The following is a 12,081-nucleotide window of genomic DNA, read 5'->3' as shown; positions in this document are numbered from 1 at the left end:
TTCAAAAAAATATAGGATTTGCTAGGGTCCATCGCAAAAGGCATTTCGCGGCTGGTTTGTCGCATGTCAGACCAGCCACCTCATGAATAAAGACAACAGCTTTTGTCTCCATTGACGAGGTGGGTGTCTGACATGCGACTGACCATCCGCGAAACACCTTCTGCGATGGACGCTAGCAATTCCCAAAATATATATATTAAACATAACAGAGTGATGGGGAAGAAAATAAAAACTCTCTAGGCCCTGTTTGTTTCAGATTATACAACAAGTGATGGTGATTATGGCAACCGATTATGCCAAGCATCAATTATCAACATAATCAGTTGCAACAAAAGTGACTTCATCATCATTTCATAAGTGATCATGATACACTTACTGTAATGTTAAATGGCGAAATACCCTTCAATACGTAATAATTTGGTTATTTTACTATGCATTTATTAAACGACGACTATTTTCACAAGCACACTTTTTACATGCAATAAACAGAAAGCAGACAATCATTCTTTGGGGATCATAAATCCACCCAATCAACAAAGATATTCGATTATCGAGTGATTAAAATTTGGAACTCAAATTCATCAAACAAGCAGCCCTAAAAATCAAATGAAATCTAATCAAACAAACTGAAACCAATATCATCATCTGAGTCTCCGAAGCCATTTCAAAAAAAATCATCTGAGTCTCCGCAGGTTTTCTTTCTTCTCTTCCTCCTTGGGGGCAAGTCACCTACATCAACAAACTTGCTTGGGTAAACAATTGATCAATGAGCTAAAGCAAATTAAATATCTAATCAAAGAAATAGAACAGATCGTAAACCGTCCTGACCTTCAACTCTCTATCTCTCCTCAGTATCTCCGTGGCAGACAAAAACTTATTCTTCAAGGCCCTTTCCACTTCTTTCTTTTCTTCTCGAACCAAATCTCTGGTTTTCCTCTGAGAAAGTCTCACCGGAAGTCACAGCATTTCTGCAGATTGAGGATTATGCCAATACTTTCATGGAAAGCTGTCACAGTGAAATCAACGTTGAGCGTTCGGCCCTATTGGGTTGGTTTAAGGCTCTAAAAGAACCCTCTAAGGCCAACTGCACCTTCACCAATATCATTGATCCCTCCCATAAAGCTTGAATAAAGAGACCTTCCCACGGGGATGCATTTCTCTGTTGGGCACTCTCACAGGATGAGACAGATTTCTAGTAGCATCAGCAGGACTCTAGGAGTGTACGTCTGCAAACAAGTAAAGCCAATGGCTGATGAGAAAACAATGTATTTACATAAGTTCATAACAGAAATTTCAATTATTAGGGGCCTGAAAATGCGTGTTAAAGAACAATCAATCCCAACTCCTCACCGGCAGAACCTTCTCCCATCCAGCAGGCAATTCGCCAAATGAGTGACTTCAACTCTGCCGCTTCCTCTTTATACTTCTTCTCATGTTCTGAGAATTTAGCATTCCATTCTGCTTCAAGACCAACACCTTCTTGGACTTGGCATCTCCAATGACTGTAAAAGAAGTGTGAGACACAATAATCAACTGCAAAAAAGTTCATTCACTTGAGAGAGCAACACAAGTCCTTCCAAGTTGAAATACCTCTTCACCTCTTTCACCCATTCACTTGATTCCAATTCAATTTTTTAGCAAAACCTCAACCTGACTCAACCCAAGTTGCACCCTTAAGCTCAATGGGAGAATTACAAAATGATGGGAGGAATGTTATTATTGGAAAAAAAGAGTACCATTCAATTTCCTTTGAAAATACCTGTCAATTACTCCAACGAACAGAACACAAGGACAACTTTCCAAGCTTTGGAAACACAGCTTCTATTTTATTAAACACCCAAAGCAGTTCATCACAATATCTCCAACCGCAATAACCAAGAGGTGGGCCCTATTACCAATCTCCCTTGAATAGAGATTGGTGGAGAAGTCAAGCAACAGTTGCACTTGGATGGATGCTGTTTAGCACAACTGGCTTTTCATGTCATACACAACATCTAAGAGTTTTAGGGAGCAGAATCCGAACCTCGAATCCGTGTCAGATCTCGAGTCCGACTTTTTAGGATTTGCCGAATCCGAACCTCGAATCCATGTCAGATCTCGACACGTGAATCCGAATCCATGCAACATAGGTGCCCACTGAATTTTTTAACCTGAAATGGAAAGATTAACATGTAAGTTGAATTTATATTCGTTGAATTTGAGCTCAAACTGATACTTCCCTGATTTGCTCCATAGATATATTACTTGAACATAGAATTTCCAGAGGAATAACCTCATGGAATATAAATTTGGAGAAAAAACTACAGTACGAAAAATTCTTTACGCAATCATGTTCCACTAAAGCAACATCTAAACAACACATTCAAACAGTAATGAGTGTTTAAGGTAAGCCTAACTGTATTTAAGAAAGTGCCCAATAAAGACATTAAAATGAATTTAATCACCACCAATCTCTATTCAAAATAAGTTTTGCATTAGTACACTAAGAGGCAGTTAGGCAGCTGATAAGAAAATTATTTAGCCCCACTATTAATTAGCAAAGATTAAACTGATATATGGCCTTCTTTACTTTTTCTTGATGTCCTTGATAATATCTAGCAAAAAGGCTGAGCAAATCTATCCAACCAGATATTAGACTTTGGCTAGTGTATAAGCAAGATGACAGATTTTCTTGGAATATTGAGAATTATAATAAAAAGACAGAATATTTTGAATCTGGTGGACGTATTGTTTAATCGCCATGGACATGTGCATTTCTGAGAGATTTAATCTCCCAAAGATAGATGCAAATTTTGCAAGATTGTTCATTTTTTCAGTCTCAGACGAGGAAAGAACTAAATTCTGAATGGGTGGTTTTTTCTACGGAAGACAAACGCCTAGAAAGTCATCAGTTTTCTTAGTATTTGTCGACATTTCCGAGACATCATCGTTAATAAGTTTGATCAGACATAACTTGCAACATTTTTTGAACCTTCTCGTATGCCTCTCCTTCCATAACTCAAAGGATGTGGAGCAAATCCTTCCATAATATAACTTTGCATCCAAAGAAGAAATACTTGGCTCAAGCCATCAAATTTGTTAAAGTATAAAAAGATTAAATACTGCCTTCTCCAACAACATAAACTTTTGGAGTAACTGGTAGTTTAACATGATATTATAGCAAATGCCTGGGTTCAAACCTCCTGGATAGCAAAATCCACATGCAATGGCAAAACCCAAAAGAGGGGCCACATGTGCCACGTGTGGGCCAACCCTAAAACAGGGGCCACACGTGAGGGGGAGTGTTAAAGTATAAAAAGATTAAATACTGCCTCCTCCAACAGCTTAAGCTTTTGGAGTAACTGGTAGTTTCACAAGATCGTAACTTGAGGGGTCCAAACAAGGTGGAGAGAGAAAAAATGAACAGAAGTCCTCCAAATTGAAATTATCGTTTCAAGAGTTTAGAAATTGCTTTTCTCTTTTGAGTTTCCTAGGCCAAAACAACTATTAGTTACTAAACTTTAGAAATCTAGAGCACAAAGGAAATGTGTTTTGGGTTTATTTAGAAAGTACTATTGGTCTAGGATTAGACAATTATAGCTTACACTTTAGAAGAAGCTTCTTGTGCCAGGATTTTACATATTTCACCGGTAGGGTTGAATGGAACAATTCTTGATTACCTATTTTATTGAACATGTTTTCTTGCAGCTAAAAAATGTAGTTAATGATTTTTGGAATTTTTATTTTAAATTCCTGCATGAATTTCTATGATTTTGGGAATCAAATAAAGCAAACTTTCAAATATCTACACAAAGGTTGAGATCAGTGAACAAATGTGGAAAATGGGACGATCAGTCCCTTCCAATGTAGCTTGATTTTTATCTGTTGTCATGGAAGATAAATTCTGTTTTTGAATATGAAGTGATCATGTTATAATCTTCCTTCCAAAAGGAAAATTAGATAATTAGAACCCAAGGTTCTGATTTCAACACTACAAAAATAACAAACTGCCACAATGATATCCCTGTTGGGTAAGCTAGAAAGTCATATCCGTGAACAAAAATTCTGGGAATTTAAAGGTTTGAACGAAGGAAAACTTCTCTTATTGAAATTGTGTGGTCTCTGCTTCAAGGAAATTTTTTCTAGGCTGAATATGGAAGAATCATGATAAAAAAGACCATTTTCCTCAGCTTCTGCAAGATGATCCGTTTGGTTATTATCGGATGGGGTGGCAGATAGTTTAGGCACAAGCAAAATTCAAAACAACTAGGCACATGATTTCACAAGCATATTAGTCATTGGACTGAAATACCAAGATAGAACCATATTATGGATCCCAATATGAAATGCAGTGATTCCAACCAAGAGGCTTGAAAACATATTCAATATGTTGAAACTTGAAACTATCTAAAATGAGTTAGAGTTTATATGAAACTACACAACAAGTTGATCCTAACATAATATAATTTCTTAAATAGGCTTCCAGCGGTAAATGCTTTCAGAGAATAGATAAAAGGTTAACTTCTTGTTGTCTCTCATGTCGTATTGATTCTGATTCTGTAAAAATTTTCTAACATGATGTTCAAAAAGTTTTTCCTAATTTTATCACATTTAGTCCAAAGTAGCAAGAATTTTGAATAACCTCAATGAATGGATAAAGGTCTCCAAAAGGGATGGAGAAGGGGAAACATACGTAAAACGTAGGAATCATTCTTTATTTGGTAGAGCTAAACTAAAAGAGTATACGAGACTTTGTAATAAAATAGAGAAATTTGAGTTTAGTAAAAAATTGCAACTAAGAAAGAATCAAAGAAGCATTTTAAGTCAACATGTGTGCATGTTAAGTTCTTATTTAGAAAGAAAAGAAGTCAATATCTGTGTGTGCCTATGTTTTTAACTCTTGATTATTTAGCCAAAAAAGGCTATGTTTGTGTGTGAATGAGAGAAAAAGTCATTTTAAGTCAACATGTGTGTGCGCTTTTAATTCTTACTTATTTAGAAAGAAAAGAAGTCAATATGCATGTGTGCACCTCTGTTTTTACTATTGCTTATTTAGCAAAAAAGGGCAATGTGTGTGTGAGAAAGGGAGAGAGGTGCATGCAAGATGGAAAATTACCAATGCTAAGTTCCAACAGAAGTTTGTGTAGTAAATGCAACAGTGAAACCTCTCATAGCATTTCATCTTATTATGACTTATGAGTATAGAGAATGTAACCAGTTGCAAACGAAATCATCAGTCAAATACCATTTAAAGCAAACCAACACTAAGAAAGGAAGAAGAACTGAGAAGTTGAATGTCTGAAATTTCAGCTACATGATCAAATATATGAAATATACCAAGAAATGATGACAAGGAACAGACAGTGATTAATAAGGTCAATAAAAATCATGGTGGCTGGTTTAATTTTGTTAAAGTTAACTGTGCATAGACCTTACTTTCATACATTGATCAAATTCTCGAGTAATTTATACAAAGATTTTTTCTTCTTTTTTCTGGATAACCTGGAAATTATTGAAAAAGGATAACAACAAAAATAAAATAAACACTTTACCAACGGAAAAGCTCGTAATGGTAAAAAACAAAAAAAGAAATCTCATAAGAAGTAACCATAGAATCCAAAACGGAGCATAAATTCAACGAAGTATACAAGGTAAATTCGTCCAAATTAGGGTTCCTTTTTTCCTCGAATGAGTAATAATCAATGGTAGATTAGGCAAGATTAAGATTTTTTTTTTGAGATTTACTGCGAAAATCTGGTAATTTTTGGGTTGGAGAAGAAATTGGTGCAATTTTCGCTTGGTCTCATATTTTACATTTTTCATGGACAAGTATCCTTTCTTTATGCACCTGAAATTCAAGTAAAATTAATTATTTCCTTTGTTTTGTAAGAACAGAAAGTGAAAAAATGAGGAAGTGAAAGTAGATACGGAGACTGTGTAAGTTTACTTTTCTTTAAAAATAAATAATGGAGTGAAAACCATTCATAAAATTATTAAAGACCAAGAGGAGAGAGAGAAATGTACCTTCAGCAGAGTAGCCTTTAAATCAGCTTGTGATTTATCCATATTTGGGTGCTGTGTGAGATGTTAAGAGGTGAGGTTCCTTAGCATCCCCTTGGGAAGGGATTTGAGATTATGACATGAGCGGATAGCGAGTTTTATAAGCATGGTAGGAAGCAGTTCTCCTGGTAAGGACACAAGTTGCAGACAGTCATGAATTTTCAAATATTGGATGGAGGTGAGGTTGTTGGGCAAGATCTCGATATTATCAACTACAAGGTGTGTAAGCTTGTTGAGCATCCCCTCTGGCAACAACTTTACTTGAGGACACTTTTTAATTTCCAATCGGTGAAGTTTTGCAATGCCTCATCAAGGGATTTGAGATTATCGCAACTGATGATATCAAGAGATGTAAGCATAGCTGGTAGCCTCTCCAATGACTCCAGTTGTGGACACTCAGCAATATGCAATTGATTGAAGGATGTGAGTTTGAGCAAATCATTGGACAGGGACATGAGATTACCACAACTGATGGTCTTGAGAGATAAGTGTGGTGGTTTGTAAAGCAATATAAAAAATGTGTGCAATCTCTTCGATTCATGAAAGGTCTCAAAAATTTGTGAGAAGTCATCGTGGGGCCACATCACTGAGGAATGCAACATTTGCACGGGTATTGCAGGAGTTAATGTCCTCCATTCTAACATATTCATTGCCTGAAATGGATTGTGCAAGGTCATGATTCAAGTCATGCATCTTGTAACATGATCTGTACTTTTCAGCATAATATTGAAAGGACCTCCACGTCAATTCATCAAAATACTCGGAACCTATATCTTACAATCACTTCCTTCCTTCAGGTTGGATAAATCCTTTTGCAATCCATAGCTGGATTAGAGTGTCCTTTTCAAACTTATAATCCTTTGGATATAAAGAACAGTACACAAAGCATTGTTTCAGACATGCAGGTAAGTTATCATATCTAACTTTCAGAATTGGAATAATATTCTTTTCCATCTCTGATATTTCCCACATGTCACTTTTAAGTATATTCTTCCACCTGTTCTCATTAGTGTTTGTGCGTAAGAGACCCCCAGAGCTTCCATTGCCAAAGGCAAGCCTTTGCACTTTTTTGCAATGTCTTTACCAATTGCTATTAGGGTTGGAGGTACCTCTGAGCTTCCCACTGTGAATGCTCATTGTGTAAATAAGGACCAGCTAAACTTCCGGACAAATCCGTTGGGAAAAGACCAAAATCCGTAGGCAATGGTTTTTCCCTACAGATTTTAGCTTGCACAACTTCCGTAGGCTAGGTGAGCGTAGGGAAAGCCTTTTCCTTGCGGAAGTTAATAAATACCGTAGGCATAGATCACATTTCCCTACGGAATTTCAAAAACATCCGTAGGGAAAAATTGTGCTTTTCCCCACAAAATTTCAAAAACAAATTCCGTAGGGACAGCCTTGTCTCTACGGAATTTCAAAATAATCAGTAGGGAAATGTTCTTTTCCCTACAGAATTTAAAAAAAAAAAAAACCGTAGGGAAAATGTGCTTTTCCCTACTGAATTTCAACAATAAATCCGTAGGGATAGCCTTTCCTATTTTTTTAATCCATTAAATATCAATTCTTTGTGACCTAGTGGATCGGTACATTCACACACATTATATATAACATCAAAATTTCCACAGTTATAACATCCATTTTCCCCCAAAATATACAAATATATAAAAACTTAACTATTTTAATTGAATATTTTTAAAATTACAAAAATTCATTAATAACAAAAGTCTCGATATTGTTCCCTCAACTGAACTTGACAAAATACAGCATTGTTAAACATTCATCATCTAATGATTTATATAACACCATCTTCATCATGTCCTCATCATCTCCTCGATCCTCATCATCAATTACTCCAGAACTCCATGTGATTTTCAGTTGAATGTTGGACTCTTTGAGATGGATGGCTGTGCAGGCACTGAACCTCTTTAGGAGCAACGGTATGTGACATATCCTGCCAAACAAAAAGTTAAAAAGAATGAAGTTCTTAGCCGATTCTCCGCAAAAATTATATATACAAGAATACACAGCATACATTACGCTTTCAGAATGAATGATCTTCAAAATGAATGATACGGAAACAACTACAACATATAGTAGAAAAAATGCATGCGTTGCACATTTATACGACCACAAGAAACACAAGCAATATTAAAAACATTAATGGCCATATTTACAAAAGAGACACATTGGGTAGATTATATATTTTGTTTTATGTAATGCAAGAGTCAAGAAATAGGCTCATTCAATTCATCTCCCTTATATATCACATCAAAATATACATTGAAACTAAGATAAGTCTAAGTATCCCATATTGATGATGATACATTGACTTGCCAGCTAAGAAGGGAAGCTATGTGCTGGTCCGCTAAGTCCAATAATCGCATCAGTCATTGCAGAAGAGACTAAAACTTGACCTTGCTGACCATATGCACACCAATAAATGAATATTGCAAACTAATACATGAATTAACTTTCATTTAATGATCCATGGAGGAGCTATTATCTGAATATTCCATCGCATAGTCGCCTTGACAAGAGACAATATCCATGATTCTGATTTCTTTGAAATTTGAGGCTCAAAGAATCCCTCGCGGTCACTATTTTCCCTTTGGTATGCCTTTAAAGAGGAAGAGGATGTGGTCCCTGCATAAATTGTCTCCATTAGAGTATGAGTGATGTTTTTTTTTTTTTTCTGAAACCAATTATCGCAAGAAGACCATGTCTACATTTTACCTGTCAACTCAGACAAGCAAGAGACAATGTAAACAATACTTGTACAAGCCTAACAAAACAAGCAAGACAGACCATGCATATCCAGAGTGTACACAGGGACCTATAAAAGAGGATACGGCTGATAAATTGGTTCAAATGTGGCTGAAAAATAGGAACTGACAGCAAGCATGTTACATAGATTTCAAAAAGTGTAATTGCAAGCACAAAATCATCTAGAGTGCAGTAGTATAACTACATATAACTAAATAATATTAGAAGACACTATATCATAAACTATAAATGGAGGAATGTGAAGTACCAGAGTGAATAGATTCAGTTATAGAAACAGATGTCTGTCAGATGAGCTCTTAGCTTAAACAATATATCCGAGCATTATAATAGTAACATAATTCATATCACCTTCTAGTATGAGGATTACTCAAGAAATAAATATGTAATGAAACAAGGAAACCTTTTATTTTTTTCTCAAAAGGCTGACATTTCGGTGCCACTTTTACTAACCACAGACCTAAACCTCATGAACTTGACATATTCTGGTAGAAAGAACTATGAGGGTCAAGAAAAATGAAAGAGAAGAATAATTGTGAAAACATTATTCGGCTCACACGGATCATTCATATGCCACAAACCAGCGGGCGACACGGCATTGCGAATGTTCTAAACAACATTAAGAGGCATTGTGAACTATATCAAACAGAGATGCAGAATTGATGTCCTTAACAATGTAAAAAATACCAGTTAACTGAAAATTAATAAGAGCTATATGCTACGGCTGTATAGTTCTCATTATTGGCTAATAGCATGAAGAATGCCAAATAAACCATGATCAAACCTGATGCAGTTCCAAAGGCTTTCACGTTTTACCTGTTGAGAAAGAATACGGAGGGCCTGAACCCTCTTGAAACCATCTGCCAGACTCTTGCTAGAAAATAGGTCTTCCAAAGAACAAAATCATTGAAAACCTGCAAAAGGACACATACATATAATAAGATAAAAAGATTTAAGTTGTAAATAAAACCTCATCAGTGACCAAAAGGATAAGTGGATCAAAATTAAATGCCTCGTCTGAAATGGAAAATTAATTTTAGAAAACTCAAATTTCAAAATCAAGTTTGAAGTTATTATGAGCAAAATATCTAAAAGAAGGATAAAGTTTTTAGACTCATAAAGTTCCCAGGGAAGTCATGCATTAAAAATGCTAATCATCTCCCTAACAATCCAACAAATGAGGGGCTAACCTCAAGTTGAAGTTCATCATTACTAGGGAAAACAGAATTATAAGGGTATCACCTGTATGTTTTATGACAGTCTACTTGGATGGTTAGGATCATCCATGTATGGGCTGACCTGCTAGCTAGAATCTGAATCAACCGAATGTAGCACTCATTATGTTACGTTGGTCGTGCCTTACTTTGTATACTTGATCCCATGTGCCCATCAAGTTCCAAATTGGAGTATTAGTCGGACCTACCATATGTCCACATAGTCCAGCAAGAGGGACCCACCATGGCCAGATAGGTGCTTAAAAGATCAAAAGCCTTAGACAGGTCTTATTTCCCAGCTTTGATAGCTTATTAAGAACAAGAAAGAAAGAATTTTAGCTACATTAGTAGCTACCGCTCCTAATTAATTTTGATCATTTAGTTATCACTCTAAAGTTATCCACATACAGGGATATGTATTGTCACCTAGACAAAAAGGAATTTATCATATATGTGAATTAGCTCCCCCTACACACCCCAATTAGTTCCCTGCTATGGAGTACATACATGCTCTATGTTATCTAAAGTTCCATGTGACCAACTTACTATTGCTCATCATTAGCTGCAAGCCGGCATACTGAGAAGACAGTTAATTCCATCTTTTAGATGAGTGTTATGCACAATCATTTACATACACATCAACCAAACTCGGAACCAGAATAACAATTCTGAAGTCATAAGAATCAAAGATGATCTTTCCTGATCGGATGCATAGGCCACACATGAAAAGAGAGAGGAATACCATAACAGATTTTAGCAGCATATAATGGGGCTAATCCCTAAGTAAGACATGGGTGTGCCATGAAAAGGGAAGCAAAACTAAGATACAATTCTAACATTTTAATGCAAAACTCCATTATTATGATACAATTGTCTGAAATGAGATCACAGAGTGTTCGGGCGAGTATTCGGAGAAGCGGAGCCCTTTTTTTCTCCGTGGTGAGGATTGCCACCAAGGTTAAAGCAATTGTAATTGGCACCGATCTTCGCCAAGGTTAAGAAGATCAAATAGTGAAGCCATCAACGGGTTTGGTTGGTGGAGTGGAGTAGGCCTCGGGTTTGAGGACCGAACCACTTTAAATCTCGGGTGCACTCTTTCTATCTCTTTGCTCTTTCATTTGCATTGCACCATTAGATTTAACTTGTATGCTTAAAATATTGTTTTTGATCTCTTAATCGGTTTAAGTTTCTCAAATTGGTAAATTCTAGTTTTCTTAAACAACCGTATTCTCCCTCCTCATAGTTGCCATTTCTAATTCAACTTGGGACCCCCTATATCGGATTTTCACTTATGCCATTTATTATTAACCTCGAAGAGTTTTGGGCAAAAATCATGTGAAATGGGAACAATCCTCGGGAGTCGTCTACCAAAGCATGCATTTCCTGAGGATAAAGATAATAAACACCCATAAAATAAAATGAAAGATGTGTTGCCTAAGCATAGCTAGGTTATGAGTGACATGCCTAAAGGGTGTCTAAGTTCTGATGTGCAAACACATGCAAGCTATAGCTAAAGGTATAGGATCAGTACAAGAAAGTAAGAAAACATATAAAAAGAAATACAATAATTACACAACAAATCCTAAGACTCTAAATGATTAGCCCGAGTCCTCGGATGGTCTGGTATTCATCCAAAGAAGCCTACGTATCCCCGCCTCCACGAGAATCAAGGCAATGTAGTTCTTCACGCCTATTCTAAGCTAGGATGCCTAAGACACCTAGACCTCTATCTTAGACTCGATCTAAAAGACCGGACTAGTTATTAAAAGTTTCTTGTACGATTATTTAAATTCCAGTGGATTGTGGATTTTAGGACACCCTATATGCCCTAGCTAAATACAGGTTAGCCCTAAGCTAATGCAGGTGGTTCCTACAACCTATGTGTAACTAGGCTGTGCGTCCTAAGGAAAACAATGGGATTGCTAACGTATCCAAGACCTAGTCATCAGTCGGCGATGTGAATCGCCAACTGACCGGACGGAGGCACTCCTAGCTAGGACAAACCCCTAACTCTAAAACAAGCACACGACAAACAAACAAACAAAAA

General features: G+C 36.4%; 2 long non-coding RNA genes across 3 annotated transcripts; both read right to left on the bottom strand.

Moving 5' to 3' along the window:
- Nucleotides 1-484: 484 nt before the first annotated feature.
- LOC143851712 (uncharacterized) lies at nucleotides 485-6,181 on the bottom strand. Of its 2 annotated transcripts, XR_013236469.1 has the most exons (5): nucleotides 6,004-6,181; nucleotides 2,024-2,150; nucleotides 1,351-1,533; nucleotides 829-1,226; nucleotides 485-729 (listed from the first exon to the last, which is right to left on the bottom strand). It is a non-coding gene; the product is annotated as an uncharacterized LOC143851712 (long non-coding RNA). The 2 variants fall into 2 exon arrangements; XR_013236468.1 differs by lacking the exon at nucleotides 6,004-6,181 and having other exon boundaries at nucleotides 2,024-5,047.
- Nucleotides 6,182-7,699: 1,518 nt separating this feature from the next.
- Nucleotides 7,700-10,506, bottom strand: LOC143851518 (uncharacterized). The gene is made up of 2 exons (XR_013236372.1): nucleotides 9,637-10,506; nucleotides 7,700-7,990 (listed from the first exon to the last, which is right to left on the bottom strand). It is a non-coding gene; the product is annotated as an uncharacterized LOC143851518 (long non-coding RNA).
- Nucleotides 10,507-12,081: the final 1,575 nt, after the last annotated feature.

This window comes from Tasmannia lanceolata, unplaced genomic scaffold, assembly GCF_043159265.1.
Source record: "Tasmannia lanceolata isolate RefF3 unplaced genomic scaffold, GAP_Taslan_0.1 ptg000018l, whole genome shotgun sequence".
NCBI lineage: Eukaryota > Viridiplantae > Streptophyta > Magnoliopsida > Canellales > Winteraceae > Tasmannia > Tasmannia lanceolata.
The sequence above is the reverse complement of the archived record's forward strand: the minus strand, read 5'-3'. Positions and strand labels throughout refer to the sequence as shown.